Here is a 13,968-nt window from a genome sequence, read left to right as displayed (position 1 = left end):
TTGCAATGTAAGTCCAGGTGCGTTGCCTTTTTTTTTGTACTGTTCAGACACGCTATTACTGCCGGAGGTCTGTAGGATCAGCACACGCACTGCGTGTTATCGCCAGGTGCACGGCTGCAGTCCTTTGGCTAGTATCGTGCCTGCAGCTATTCCCACCGAAGACCTGTTTCTGAGAAAATATATTTTGGGGGTTATTTATAAAGACAAATAATGATGATAAAAAATCGTTCTATTAAAACCAAAGGAAATCCCATTCCTCTGGTTGCTATGGTGACAAAACCACTTTGGAACCATTGCACAAGAATTTCTAATAAATAATCCCTGTTAAGTTCTCAGGACAACCAATAGCTGGGATGTAAACTTAATTGTCAGGACTGTCAGGGCTAAATCAGGACTGCTGGCGAGTATGGTGTAGGTATATTTTGTAGGGTAAGTTACAATGATAATGTAACAGCGACTCATAGGGGATTACATATATATATATATATATATATACGGTATATAAAAAGGTATTCTAGTGTCAAGTTTGGAGCAGGTTAAATTCTGTTTCTGAGATGGAAAAAGTCCCCTGGATTCATTGAACGGAATATTTGTCGGTTTGTAGCTTCCCAAGAATGTAATCAGTGAAACCTTCCGTGGAGTTAAAATACAAACTGATATAAAGTGTGCTTGGAACGTCCCCAACAGCGGCCCCAGTCCATTGGCTTTGCTTAATATGCATGCTCATTCCTCGTATGTTGCGTACGAATGCTTTTATCCAAGGTCACATTAAGCTCCCATTCACTCAGGTTCGTCCGGTGCCAGGATCGCGGCTCGCCACCCCAGCGGTGGCTTTTTACCCGGGTAGTGAAGGCAGAAACACAGCCTATACCTGGAGATAGCCCCGGAGCGATCCTTCATCTGCATTTTATAGGAGGCAGGAAGGGTGTGTCCAATATAAAGGGGCATGGCTAGATACACATAGGGGCGGGGCTAGCACTAAATTACGCAATTATTCTAGACTCGATGACCGAATAATTGGAATTTTAATAAAGACAGGAGGCGAATATTTGCATAGACTTTCTTTACTGTCACCCTAGCAGCAAAGACAAAAATAGAACATTGGTAACCAATCATATAAAAGTTCAACAATATAAACGTGGAAGCAGCCCCTCCTTCCTCTTTCTGCTGTACGCGAACCATGGAACGGAAGATGAAACAGGTAAGGAACCCTCTGAAGAAAAACTTGATCGGAGCATCAAAGTTAAGCCTGAGAACTCAGGAAAAACTGGAACCTGGACATCTCACACAATGGCTTACACTGAAAAAAGAAGAGAGACACATGACAGTATCTGAATGCCATAAGCAGAAGCATACGATAATCAATATACCAAGAGTAACATAAAACGTATATAATAAAGGTATAACATCCCACCAAGCAGCAATAAACGTAATAGAAGATAAGAATAATCAATCAAAAGGGCGGGAGGGAGGGAAATATTCGCCTACTGGCTTTATTAAAATTCCAATTATTCGGTCATCGAGTCTAGAATAATTGTGTAATTTTATTGCAAGACAGGAGGCTCATATTTGCGATTTTAACGTCGGGCCAATAAAGGCAAGACAGCCGAAGATAATGGCCGAAAATAAAAAGATCTAAAAGTGGATGCACAAGACCAATCAGTTGTGTGAAGAATATCTGAGAGAGAAGCTCCGGCGAAAAAAGCACCCGAGGCCGCTGCCCCTCTGACAGAATGTGCTCCAAAATGACGATCGACACCCGCAAGTGTGAGAAGCCAACGAATCCATCGAGCCTTTTTTTTTTTTGTTTGTTTTTTTATATATAATTGAAGTATGGATGATCCGGAAGGTAAATAGCACCTCCGGTAAACGAAACGAGTAACAGGGGCTCAGCCTGGACTCGAAATGTAAGGTAATTGCACGGAGAAGAACCAGCACCTAAGAGAATCAAATTACAACTGCGCTGCAACGTTGCTGTGTAGGAAAGAAAAAACCAAAATGGCGTCGGAAATCTCACAAGAGCTGGAACGAGATCTTTAAAATGGCGACCGCAATAGAAATAAAGCGGACGGCAAACAGACGAGATAACGGACGAGATCAATAGACAAAAATGAAGAAAAAAGACCAAAATATATATAAAAGGTAATACAACACAATTACTCATAAATATGAGAAAGCATACACAATGCAATGTAATAAGGCTGACCTGACTTCATGGTGAGCAGCAAAGAAAGCGGAAGAAGGAGGGGCTGCTTCCACGTTTATATTGTTGAACTTTTATATGATTGGTTACCAATGTTCTATTTTTGTCTTTGCTGCTAGGGTGACAGTAAAGAAAGTCTATGCAAATATGAGCCTCCTGTCTTGCAATAAAATTACTGTCAGGTCCCGAGGCCCACATTCCTGGCCTTGTGTTGCTTGCACGCCCCATCCCGCGAGGTGACTTCTCTGCCAGCGGGGTGTTCTAAGCTGGAGTGTCTTGTACAGGAGCCATTCATCCCAACACTAGTGCTCTAGCTCGCTGAACCCGCTTGATCATGTTTGACCTTCCGGCTTCTGACTTTGGCTCGACTCTGGACTTTCGCAGCTAACTACTGTCCCACCACCTCGGCTTGTTTTACGTTAGTGAACCTGCATAGCCTGCCCTGACCACTGGACCACAGTCCTTGGAGCAAAGGATGGACACCATCACCAATCTGCTCAGAGTTCTAACCTCCTCTGCTTTATCTTCGACCCTTTACTTAGAGAAGCCGCTGGTACATCCGTTAAGGCCCCTAAAATGCCTGTGCCTGACAAATTCACTGGCGACCATCAGGAATGTCGGGGCTTTTTGAACCAGTGTCAACTTCATTTTCAAACCGAACCACAGGGTTTTGCTGCTCACACCAATTGGTAAGGTTCATTATAAATCTGTTTCGTGGGGAGGCTTTAGCCTGGGCCTCTCCTTTGACGGAACACAATTCCCAGATGCTGGATGATGCAGATGCTTTTGTTTAACATTCTTTATTGGTAGGAAAAGTGTAGTCCAACATGTTGGTAACAATGTGCGTTATGACACCCATCAACATAAAACTGGTAATTGGAAGAGTAGAAGTTATACAAGCCATGGAATGAAAAGCAAGTTGAGAGAATGAAACACAAAACTAAACTAGCAAAACATACTGTATTAGGATCAGGCAAAGTCACCCAGGTGCTCCCAGAGATCCCAAGACCAAACCCTCCCTAACCATTAAACCCTGCAATGGGATGTAGACCTTTCAAAACCTGACCGCAATACCATTCAGTAGTATGCTGTGTAGCCCTATCCAGAGTTGCAATATAAGGTGACCACCGATTAAAAAGGTGTGCAACTTTGCTTTGCTTGTGAAGGATGGACTCAGTCCAATCCATACGGAAATTGCAACTGAGACAAGACCAGCTCCAGGGAAGGCGGCTGAGGAAATATCCATTGAGATAGTATTTCCCGCTTGCCCACAGCCGAGAGGAAACTGACAAGGGGTTCAGCCCGCACAGCACCAGGATGTAAATTGTGTGAAAATAACCCCAAAATCGCCCACTCCACTGTAATTTGAAAACATATACCCAAGGCCCTGGAAATATATATGCTTGTAATTCATCCCAGAAAGCAGCAAGAGAACTGCATGACCACAAACCATGGAAAAGGTCAGCATCTGGTGACTGACATGTTGGGCACCGTGAGTGGTCAGCAAGGCCCATCAAAAACCGGAGTCTGGGAGTAACATAAGCTTTATTCGGTAATTTTAGAAACATTTCACTATAGTCCCTAGAAACTAATTCCAAAACCAGATCGGGAAATTCATCATTCCATGATGCCCCACCAGCCCCTGTGTATCCCACGTCAGCGAGGGTCTAACAAGATTACAAATCGTTGCCATTTTAAGTCGCTTAAGAGAAGACAGCAACATGAAACGATCCAATAAATTGGTAATGTTGGTCGATAGGCCATGGGAAATCGTACAAAGGTAATTACGGATTTGTAAATAATGAATAGGATGCAGTAGAATAGGGGAGAACTTGTTCTGTAATTGCGCAAAAGGTAGTAATTTACCCGACTTTTGGTCAATGAAGTCATTCACTAAGCGTCCACCACTACGAACGAGACGCCTAAAAATAGCGTCCTCCCTGGATGCAGATGGTTTTATTGCCGCCTTCAAGGCCATGTTTGACGCTCCAGGGAGAGTAGAGACTGCTGAATCCAGCTCTATGGACCTGCACCAGGGAAGGAAATCTGTGGCTCAAAACGTGGTTGAATTCTGGACATTGGCCTATGAGACAGATTGAATCCCCAAGCTCTCAAGGCAGCCTTTCGTAGGGGTCTGAATTATTCCATTAAAGACGCACTTATTTACAGAGATCTACCCGAGAATCTTGAGGACTTTCCATCCCATTTGTCCTCTAGTTCAGGTTCCTACCTTTCCTGTGACGTGTTCTCCAAAAAGAAAGCCGATACTCTACCTCCCCATGGCATGCACAACTGTCCCACAGCATTACAGCTTGGCACGTCCCCCCAACAGGCCATACCTACCCTCTTTCCGAACCTGAAAACCAGGCCGTGGCCAGCTTCAAAGTCTTCACCAAGCTGGATCTCTGGTGGGTGTACAGCTTGATTAGAATCCGAGAGAATGATGAATGGAAGACAGCCTTCAACACTAGATATGGACATTATGAAAATCTAGTGATGCCATTCGGCTTGAGTAATGCCCCAAGGTTTTGTCAACAACATATTCCGAGATGTGTTGATCTATTTAGACAACATCCTTATCTACTCTCCTGATCTTACTAAATACAGAAAACATGTTAGGCAAGTTTTATGGAACCTTCTTGAAAACTCCCTATTTGCTAAAACAGAGAAGTGCGTTGAGCAAAACTGTATCTCCTTTCTTGGGTATATCATTTCATAGACTGGATTAGATATGGACCCAGAGGAGGTCACAGATATCAAAGACTGGTAATGACCTACCAACCCCCCAAAAAAACAGTGATTCCTAGGTTTCGCCAATTTCTACCATTGTTTTATAAGAAACTTTTCCCAAATTGTGGTGACCATCTCTGCTTTCACTAAGAAGGGGGTAATTGATAACCTCAAACAAGCCTTCTTATCCGTTCCTGTCCTCCACAGACCAGATGCTACCCGTCCATTCATCCTGGAGGTTGATACCTCAAAGTTGGGGGAAAGGGCAATATTATCTCGAGACCAGGTATCTAACCGTATATACCCCTGTTCTTTTCCAAAAGTTTCTCTGCTGAAGGAAGAAACTGAGTATAAAGACTATTACTGTTCTCTAATAAGGTCCCTGAATGGTGCGTTAGAATACAGCTGGTGTTGTGTGTGCGGTGATATAGAATGTTTAAAAGTATCCAATCAGTAAAACTGTGTGCAGTGGTTTAGAAACACAGATACATTTATTAAAACTAATACAAAAAACAAATACAAAAAATAGGGTCAGCTGCAGGGCCCTTACAGCTAGACTCTAAAATAAATTGCATAAAATAACTTTCCTATAAGATCTATAAGGGTATCTCGTTATGATAAAATAAGTATAAAATGGGAGAAACCCCCCCCCCCAAAAAAACTGGTTATTAAAATAACACAATATGCTCAAGGCAGTTGATTATTACATCAAGAGATAATGTCTCTCTCGTGTGAAATATGTACAAATTTCATATAGTTGCTTTCTATAAATATATCAAAGACCGAGTGGATGACGCAATAATATTGCTGTTTGTTATGTAAAGTACTTCAAATATAGTCCATATATATCATATATAGTCCAGCATATCATATTAGTCACAGTTTGTAGGTGATATCGCTTATCAGTGTTTGCTGTGTCTCCTGTGTAGACTTCCTTAGCGATCCTTTCTGTGAAAATGTTTTTAGATACCGTTTGTCTTTATTATGATTTTTCGGGAGAATTAAATATGGTGCTGTGCACCTCTCACCGATCTTCTTATGCTGCGTCCCGCGGAGCTCTCACACTTACCCTGTAGGCTTTATCGACCGTGCCTAGCCGCTGCCGAGTTAGCGGATTGCTGGCAGTTGTGGATGCAGGGAGGGAGAGGTCTGCTGAGTAGGTTAATGGAGGTCCTTGGTGTCAGCAGTGTTGTCCTCGTGCGTTATGGGCACGATAAAGATTTTAAAAAAAAATTTGGATTGAAAGAAATTGCTGATTTAACAAGTCAATCTTACTCTGTCCAGAGTGCCGTGAGCAGTGAGCAGTGTTGATATTGATGCAGATTATGCACAGGGGGAATAGCAAGCTAAACGCGTTTCGAAGCGCACTTGGCTTCTTTTTCAATAGCTCTCAAGGAAGAAACTGCCACATTGGTAACCATGAACTCTTAGCCAACAAGATGGCCTTTGAGTAGTGGAGACTGTCAGGGAACTAGAGCTGCAGAGGACTTTTAATCCCTTCTTCAGTTGTGTTTACCTGTTGTCGTTGTGCCCATGAGTATAATCCCACCCTTGTGTCACCCGGACCCATTGGATCTTTATTGCCCTTGCCCTGTACCTGACTTAGCCGTAATTCTCTGGAACTGTTTGTCGGCTAGGATTGGCAGGACTCCGTGCTGGACTTCTTAACCCTAAATATCTTGTATGCCCCTGGCCCCACCAGAGTGCTCCTTTGCACAAATACACAACATGTGGTGGGGCTCAGATTAGGGGTGGTTGGGAGCCCCCTTGGGAACCCCCGGTTTGTTGACCGGGATTTAGCAGCTGCGCCTATGGAGCCTCTGCCTGGTCCAGTCCACGTATCAAGTTGCTTTTTGGACCTAATCATCTAGGGACCCCAGGCTATCCATCAATACCCCGGAATCGCCGCCGCTCCCTTGGGATCACCCTGAAAACAACGATTTAGGGTTTCTGTACAAACTCTTAAAGTCACAAGCTCCAAATGCTTTCCACACCTTGTTCCTACTCCAGAGACGGGATTTTTGATCAGGAACACTATTTAGATGGCCTGATGATGATTATTATTAGTTATTGTTTTATATAGCGCCATCAAATTCCGTAGCGCTGTACAATGGGTAGACAGGATATAACAAGTAGTATGTAACATAACAAATTGACTAACAGAGACAACAGGTGAGGAGGGCCCGGCTCAAAGAGCTTACAGTCTAGAGATGATGATGTCTGTACATTGCCTGGCCCAGGCTTGTCTTGACCACGATTTGTCTGATTATTCCATTGCTGACTTGTGCTGTCTCTAGATATCTCCTGTGGCCCTGTCTGTACCTGGCGTCCATGGGCCTGCATTGTGGGTCCACCTAGTGTGACACATTCGGCCGGTCTTGTCTGCCCGTTTTTCATGCTGTAAAGACCTTAATCAGTGATTGGTCTGGTCTTAGATTCAGGAGCCACATGCCTGTCCCATACATGTTTCACTTACTTATATTACATCTAAGCCTCTGATCTGGAATTCAGCTCCAGAACTGTGGGGTGTAATCTGAAGAGTTCCCATGTATCGACATGACCTGATGCCTCAATGACACCTGAAACTCTTGGGTCACCTGGTTAAAAGGAAATACGTGCCAGGAAGAAGATTTACCAGAAAGAACACTTTTTTCACTCACGGGACGAGTTTGATTAGAACCAGCTTAGCTTTTGTTTCGAACAGAGGGTTCTCCATCCGTTTGGAACTAAATATCACATTATGCTCAGAAGGACACAGACACAAGAATGTTGTTAAATGTCATGACAATTGGAAAGAGATGGGTTAAACATAAGAACTTTGCATGAAGCCTTCTCTTGATGTCATAAGTTCATTCTTTCAGCTACAAGCTGTTCCATTTCATATAAAATGATTTTATTTGGAGACATACTGCAGCCAGGCTGGCTACCCTTCCAACCAGCTCATTATCAAATTATCATATTTATCATTACAATTGTTGCTACATAGTCATTTATTGTACCATTGCAAACCGGGGGCTCATAATTAACCATCCTTATGTATAATAATCACAAACTTCTTATTAATGAAATGGACAAAGCTATATAAACTTCCGGAGTAAAGGCAATATCTTAATATCCAGCTTTATTTTTTGGAAGCCAGATCGAGATACTGCTATAGATATCAATATAGCAGAGCTAAAAAAACATAGGCAGCTATAGCAACTTTTTAGGAGCCAGTGTTTTGTCCATCTATGCCATCTACTAAGGCATGGCTGAGCAACAATTCATCGTGGGACTATATCTTAGGCTGACTGTGACCCCTTAAAACTTGCAGGGCAACACTTGGAACAACCACCTTGTAGTTATCATGTAGGGCAACCTGAAGGTTGTAAGTGAAGAAAGGACTAGACTCATTGACATACTAGACTCATCCGCCATAGTACCTAGGTGTTAAGGAGGTCTATGTGGTTATCGTCAACATCTCTCTCCTAATGCTTCCCCCACTGTCTGTCTGCCGAGATAAGATGTAATATCCCGCCACTCTACAACAGCCGACGGGGCGCAGACCTCTAAGAGGAAGGGTTAGTGGAGAGGTCGGTGCCGGTGGTTGCATAGACTTAAACTTCCAGACTATGGCAGCTGTTGAAGGGCCCCAAGAGGGCTACTCTGGGCCCTTGAGGTAAGCCTGGATCCTGAGCAGACACCCCCCTTACATCTTCTTTTTCGTCTCAGTTTCTTTGCAGTAGACATGAACCAGCCTTCGAAATTCAATGATTATATTGCTGGTAACGTGTATAGACGAGAACTCATTCAAACCTTCATACATAGCAGCGAGGCTTTTGCCGAAAGTCATATTGGCGTCGGTCCCGGTATTATCTGTAACGATGTTTCCTGCACTTTAACTGAGCTGATCAAAGTCACACACATGTTTTATCTCAAACTAAAATATTCCAGATGGCCTATTCCCCTTTCTATTTTTAAAACAGAATCTTAAGAATTTCAAGTGTAATTGACAAAATGTGAACAGAAGACTTTTATTTGGCCTCTGTAAACAAATGCTGAGGAATATTGGAACGGTAACTAAATCGATGGAAACTAAAATATATCTAATTAATAAACTAATTCAGGAGAATCAGAGATACCGCACTCCGTCTGGCTGCTTCCCATGCTAACCTCATAGGAGGTTTGATGGGTATGGAGGTCCATAGGCAATACCCAGATTTTCCAGTTCTAATGGTAGGGTCAGCTAGATGTGGTCCAGTCAGTCCAGTAAGAACTGACCGCAGATCCTCACCTGACTTGCAGAGCCTGTGCATGGGCCAAGCCAACTACCCCCCTCCATACACAGACTGAGACACTTTGGCTAGGTCCAGTTCATGCTCCTTCTCCTCTTTTCCAGCCTTGCTGTTAGGGTAATCTTATCTGACGCTTGACACAAACAATAATTTATTGCCCTCAATTTAAGGAATGAAGTCCAGCTTCGGAAAGCCTTTATTGCATGTTATGCACACGGGGAAAAAACTAGGAACTGAAAACGTCCATGCAAAATGTCACCCAAGTCCTTCTGCTCTTCTGCTTTACACATTAGTAGGTAACCCACCTTGGACACACTGCCAGGTGTCCCACAGCCAGAATAAATTATCCACACGCTGAATGGAAATTTCCCTTTAACTAAGCTACGGGGGCCAAACCATCACAACGGAACGAAGAAAAATGTTAAACGTTCTCCCAATATTTAGTGATTGTCACTTTTCCAAAGTTTCCATAAAAATATGGCACACTGACCGCTGCAGACCATTATTTTAATGTATTCATTGCTTGTTTTATTTATTTTAAACAAACATTTAGACTCTATATGTTCCAATTTCCCTTTGTTTCGAGACGTATCCATTGACACACATACTTATTACATCATCAAATATCCTCAATTAGCCGCGTGTATTCGGACTGTATGTAGGACCTGCTCTATTAACCCTTTAATGATGAGTAGGCTTCACAATTTCACTTCACAGATTTTTTTTTTTACGACTGTCCCTTTAAGTACTAAAAACATCCCCCCTTGACTCATACCTTCCCGGTGTGTTTTTAACTTTTCGCATTGCCAAATCCATTTTAATGCCAGGAAAATTTGGGGATGCTTTGCAGTGTAATTTAAAGTAAAATATTTGCTGCCGTATCAAGCGCAGCTCTTGTTTTTGTAATGTTTTTCGGGAACATAAGGAAAGCTGTAATATTAAAGGCCTGTTTTGCCGGTTGACACACAAGTGAAGTATTTTAGTTTTCACGTAACCTGTAAAAATACAAAGTCCGGGGGGGGGGGGAAGAGGTCTAAATTTAGCCCGTACGTCACCCGGTGACTCATATGTAGCAGGTAGCAGTCTCGCCAAACCACAGGAAGCGTTCACATCACGATCATCCAAAATAAGTATTTCGGCCAGAAAAACATTTCGAGAAGGAATGAACGTGGCCGAGAATTATTTAAAGGCAAATTCCAGCCATCGTAGGCAATTCAATCTGTTAATCGGGTTATATAGCGCATAAACAGGGCAAACCTGGCTTAAGGGGCAAGAAAAGGCAAAGAGAGTAAGGGGTGCTTTGTCAGGGAAAGGTAAGGGTGATTAGGAGGTGGCGGGTGGGAATACCTTGCTAAAGTTTTTAGTTTTCACCTGAACGTGGGGTGGTCTTCGGTTCTCCTGATAGGTGGAGGGAGTTCCAGGGTCGTGCACCCAGTACAGAAGGCTTTCTGATCTTATGATAGCTACGTGATATAAATATATGGAGGGCCGATATAAAGAGCTCTGCAGTGACCCGTTCATTAACAGAAATGTACAAAGAACAAGAGGTCGTCCTCTGAGACTGGAAGAGCGGAGATTTCATAGACGACAAAGGAAGGGATTCTTTACAGTGAGGACAATAAAGCTATGGAATTCACTGCCAAGGGAGGGGGTTCTCTCAGATACATGAGATGCCTTCAAAAGGGGTCTGGATATTTCTTTAGAAAGGCATGACATACAGGGCTATAAATAGAATTAATATTTTAGAGCGTCTTGATCCAAGGAAAAATCCAATTGCCTTTTGGAGTCAAGAAGGAATTTTCCCCCCTGATGGGAGAATTCGAAGTAGCCTAATTGGGTTTTTTTGCCTTCTTTTGGATCAAGAGTAGGAAGGTTAGGAAGAAGGGTTAAACTTGGTGGACTTAGGTCTTTTTTCTACCTTATGTACTATGTATGTAAGCTTCTGTGATCAGGTCCTTCCTCACCTGTTGTTTCAGTATGTCATCTTGTTATTTAATATACTAATTGTTATGTCCTGTCTGCCCTTTGTACATCGCTGTAGAATCTGATAGCGCTATATAAAACAATACATAATAATACACCTCCAGGTCAGGCTCTGTTGTATGGACCCTATAAACCTTTTCAAGGCGATTGCACTAACACGACTTGCTTTTAAAAATAAAAAAATAGATTTAAATTTTTTTTAAAAAGGGAAATAAGAATTAAGTAAATAAAGACTTATACGGACCTCTACGATATTATCGGGGATATTACAAGCCATATTCCTGGGGTTCATGATGACCCCAAGAGCATCTCTTACGGTGCACTGCTCTGAGTTTTTAAAAATGAAAATGTGGGGTAAGTGCAAAAAAAATTATCCTCTGCTGCATTTGGCGGAAGGCTATTCCATTTCAGCGAATAAATACTTTCTAACAGCTCATCTTCTGATGTTAAGAGGGTTAGTAAATACACCATCTGTTTGCATAATTTTTGGCCACTTCCGTTGCCTCTAAATAGAACCTTTGTTGCCATCTGCTGGATGAAATAACAGACCCAATCAGTCCCCCACCCCCTGAGATTAATACAGTGTCAGCACTTTTTTTAAATAGTTTGCCTATAGTGTAGAAAAAATTCAGTTTTTATATTTATGTTTTGCCGGACAGCTGTCCCAAAGTCCACACATTTCCTCTTTGCCGTAGTTTGTCAGTTCTAGATTTGCCAGATCCGTTGAATGTATCGACAGTAAGAAGCAATGCGGAAATTGTTGGCTCTAATAATTATAAAATAATAATAAAAAACTTTTAGACTACATCATTGGGCACCGCTGCCCTCTAGTGACAATTACTTGGTATTACAATGGCATAATGCGGCAATACAACTGAATAAGCAGATGCGCATAACAAGAGTTCAGATGAAAGACCATTATCTGCAGGTATTGATGTTTCTGGGAAAACTCAGTAATAATAATCATAAATATTTTAAGTAACTCAATACTCCATGCATTTTTCAAAAGGAAATGGCATCACAAAATGAAAAAAAATATATAGGAATATTTATTGTGAGCCGAGCCCTCTTTATCTAATGTATCGGTTTCTCTTAGTCTGTCAGTTCTAGTTTCGTCAGACCCTCTGAATGTATGGGCTGTAAGAAGCTCTGCGGCAATAAAAGATAATAATATTTATTTTATTAATATTCCTGGCACAGGGCGTAGATAATAGCCCTGCTTTTTTGCGGACGGTGGGGATCATGGACGAGTCTTAGAGATATTCTGATCTCTCCAGCCCAGGAAGCTTTGAACACTACGGAGGTCTATGTTGTTGTAGCACTGACCTCCATTGGATCTACCATGTGGCCACTGTGTTACTCCAACCAAGGGCCACATGATGGATCTTTGGATATGAGGCTGGGTGGTCCACTCCTGACCATGTCCTCTTCTTGGTCAACTGAATCCCCCATGGCAGGGAAGGTGATTTAGAGAGACACTGCCCACAATCCATCATATTGCAAGAGATTTTACTCCATTTATTGATAACTTGTTCTTGTTCCTTTTGCACAGGCTTTTGTTGATTATCTCAAAGACTCCGTCAAAGACTCCATCAATCTAATGCAGCGGGTCCAGAAGTGGTTCATCCACCCACCCACCTCACAGCGCTATCAAAGTAGGACCTCCATTGATTTTACACCTCCCTGATTTGATCTGGAAGGTTCACGTCAGAGGATCTCCCCAAACGGCCCATGCTCCACCATTGCCCACTAAAACCTTAAAATTGTGACTGTCCCAGAAAAACCAGGACTGCCGGGAGGTATGCACCTGCCCTGAGACCTTGGCCTTTGTCATAAACCATTACCCTTGCCCCATTTTTTCTCCTACACACCCCCAGTTGTCATTCCTGCTACACACTCCACTTTCGCACCTCCCGTTGTACGTTCAAATGATTGTTGATGTCTTTGCTGCTTTCCCTGTTATTGAACGTACGCATGTGACGCCTCTGTATACTTGGTTATCCTGATGATGTTCATAGTCTGCCTTGATGATGTCATTATGTATGTTCGCTTTTAATAATCCAGCCCAACGATTCTCTCACAGCAGACTGGCGAGCAGACATTTTTATTTCAGTTTCCGACCAGATGTAATTTCCTAGCCATTTTTAGATAAATATTCATTTTAGTTTGATTTACTGCGGTCTTGAATCAGTCAATAAATTAGAACTCAATTGCCCTGACTCCACGTCCACTGCTCATCTGCCACGTTTTACATGTATGTGCATGACCGTCTATGTGTGTGATCTGTGGAGAAGACATGATAACGTTTTTTTTTTACGTGTAATTGAAAGTCTGTACTTTTAATTCATAATACAGAGGTTTCCAAGGATGTCGAAAAAGTACAAGAAAGCAGAAAAAAACTTATCTATATTAATATAACGGCACATACTGACAATCCAATGGTAAACGCACAGATTACACTAGATTTACACTACTTTGAGTGTAAGCTCCGTGGGGCAGGGACATCCTTTCCTAATGTCCCCCAATCAAAAGGTTTGTAGACGACGGTTATTATTTACAATAAAGTTGTAACTGTGTTCTACAAGAATGAAAAATAACATAAAAACAGGGTACTTAGCTTTTTAACCCTCTATTCATTCCTCGGACCACATATGTGGTAGCTTCCCCAAGGACTCTTCCTTCAAAAAGCCCCTTATAACAGATATATGGAAAAAACAGAACAAATTCTGGGGATACAGCTTTTAAAAGTACTCTGTAAAAAGAATAAAAACCACAAAT

This window comes from Sceloporus occidentalis, unplaced genomic scaffold (assembly GCF_023333645.1).
Source record: "Sceloporus occidentalis isolate IW3139 unplaced genomic scaffold, rSceOcc1.0.p SCAF_151, whole genome shotgun sequence".
NCBI classification, from domain to species: domain Eukaryota; kingdom Metazoa; phylum Chordata; class Lepidosauria; order Squamata; family Phrynosomatidae; genus Sceloporus; species Sceloporus occidentalis.
Note: the sequence above shows the minus strand (reverse complement) of the source record.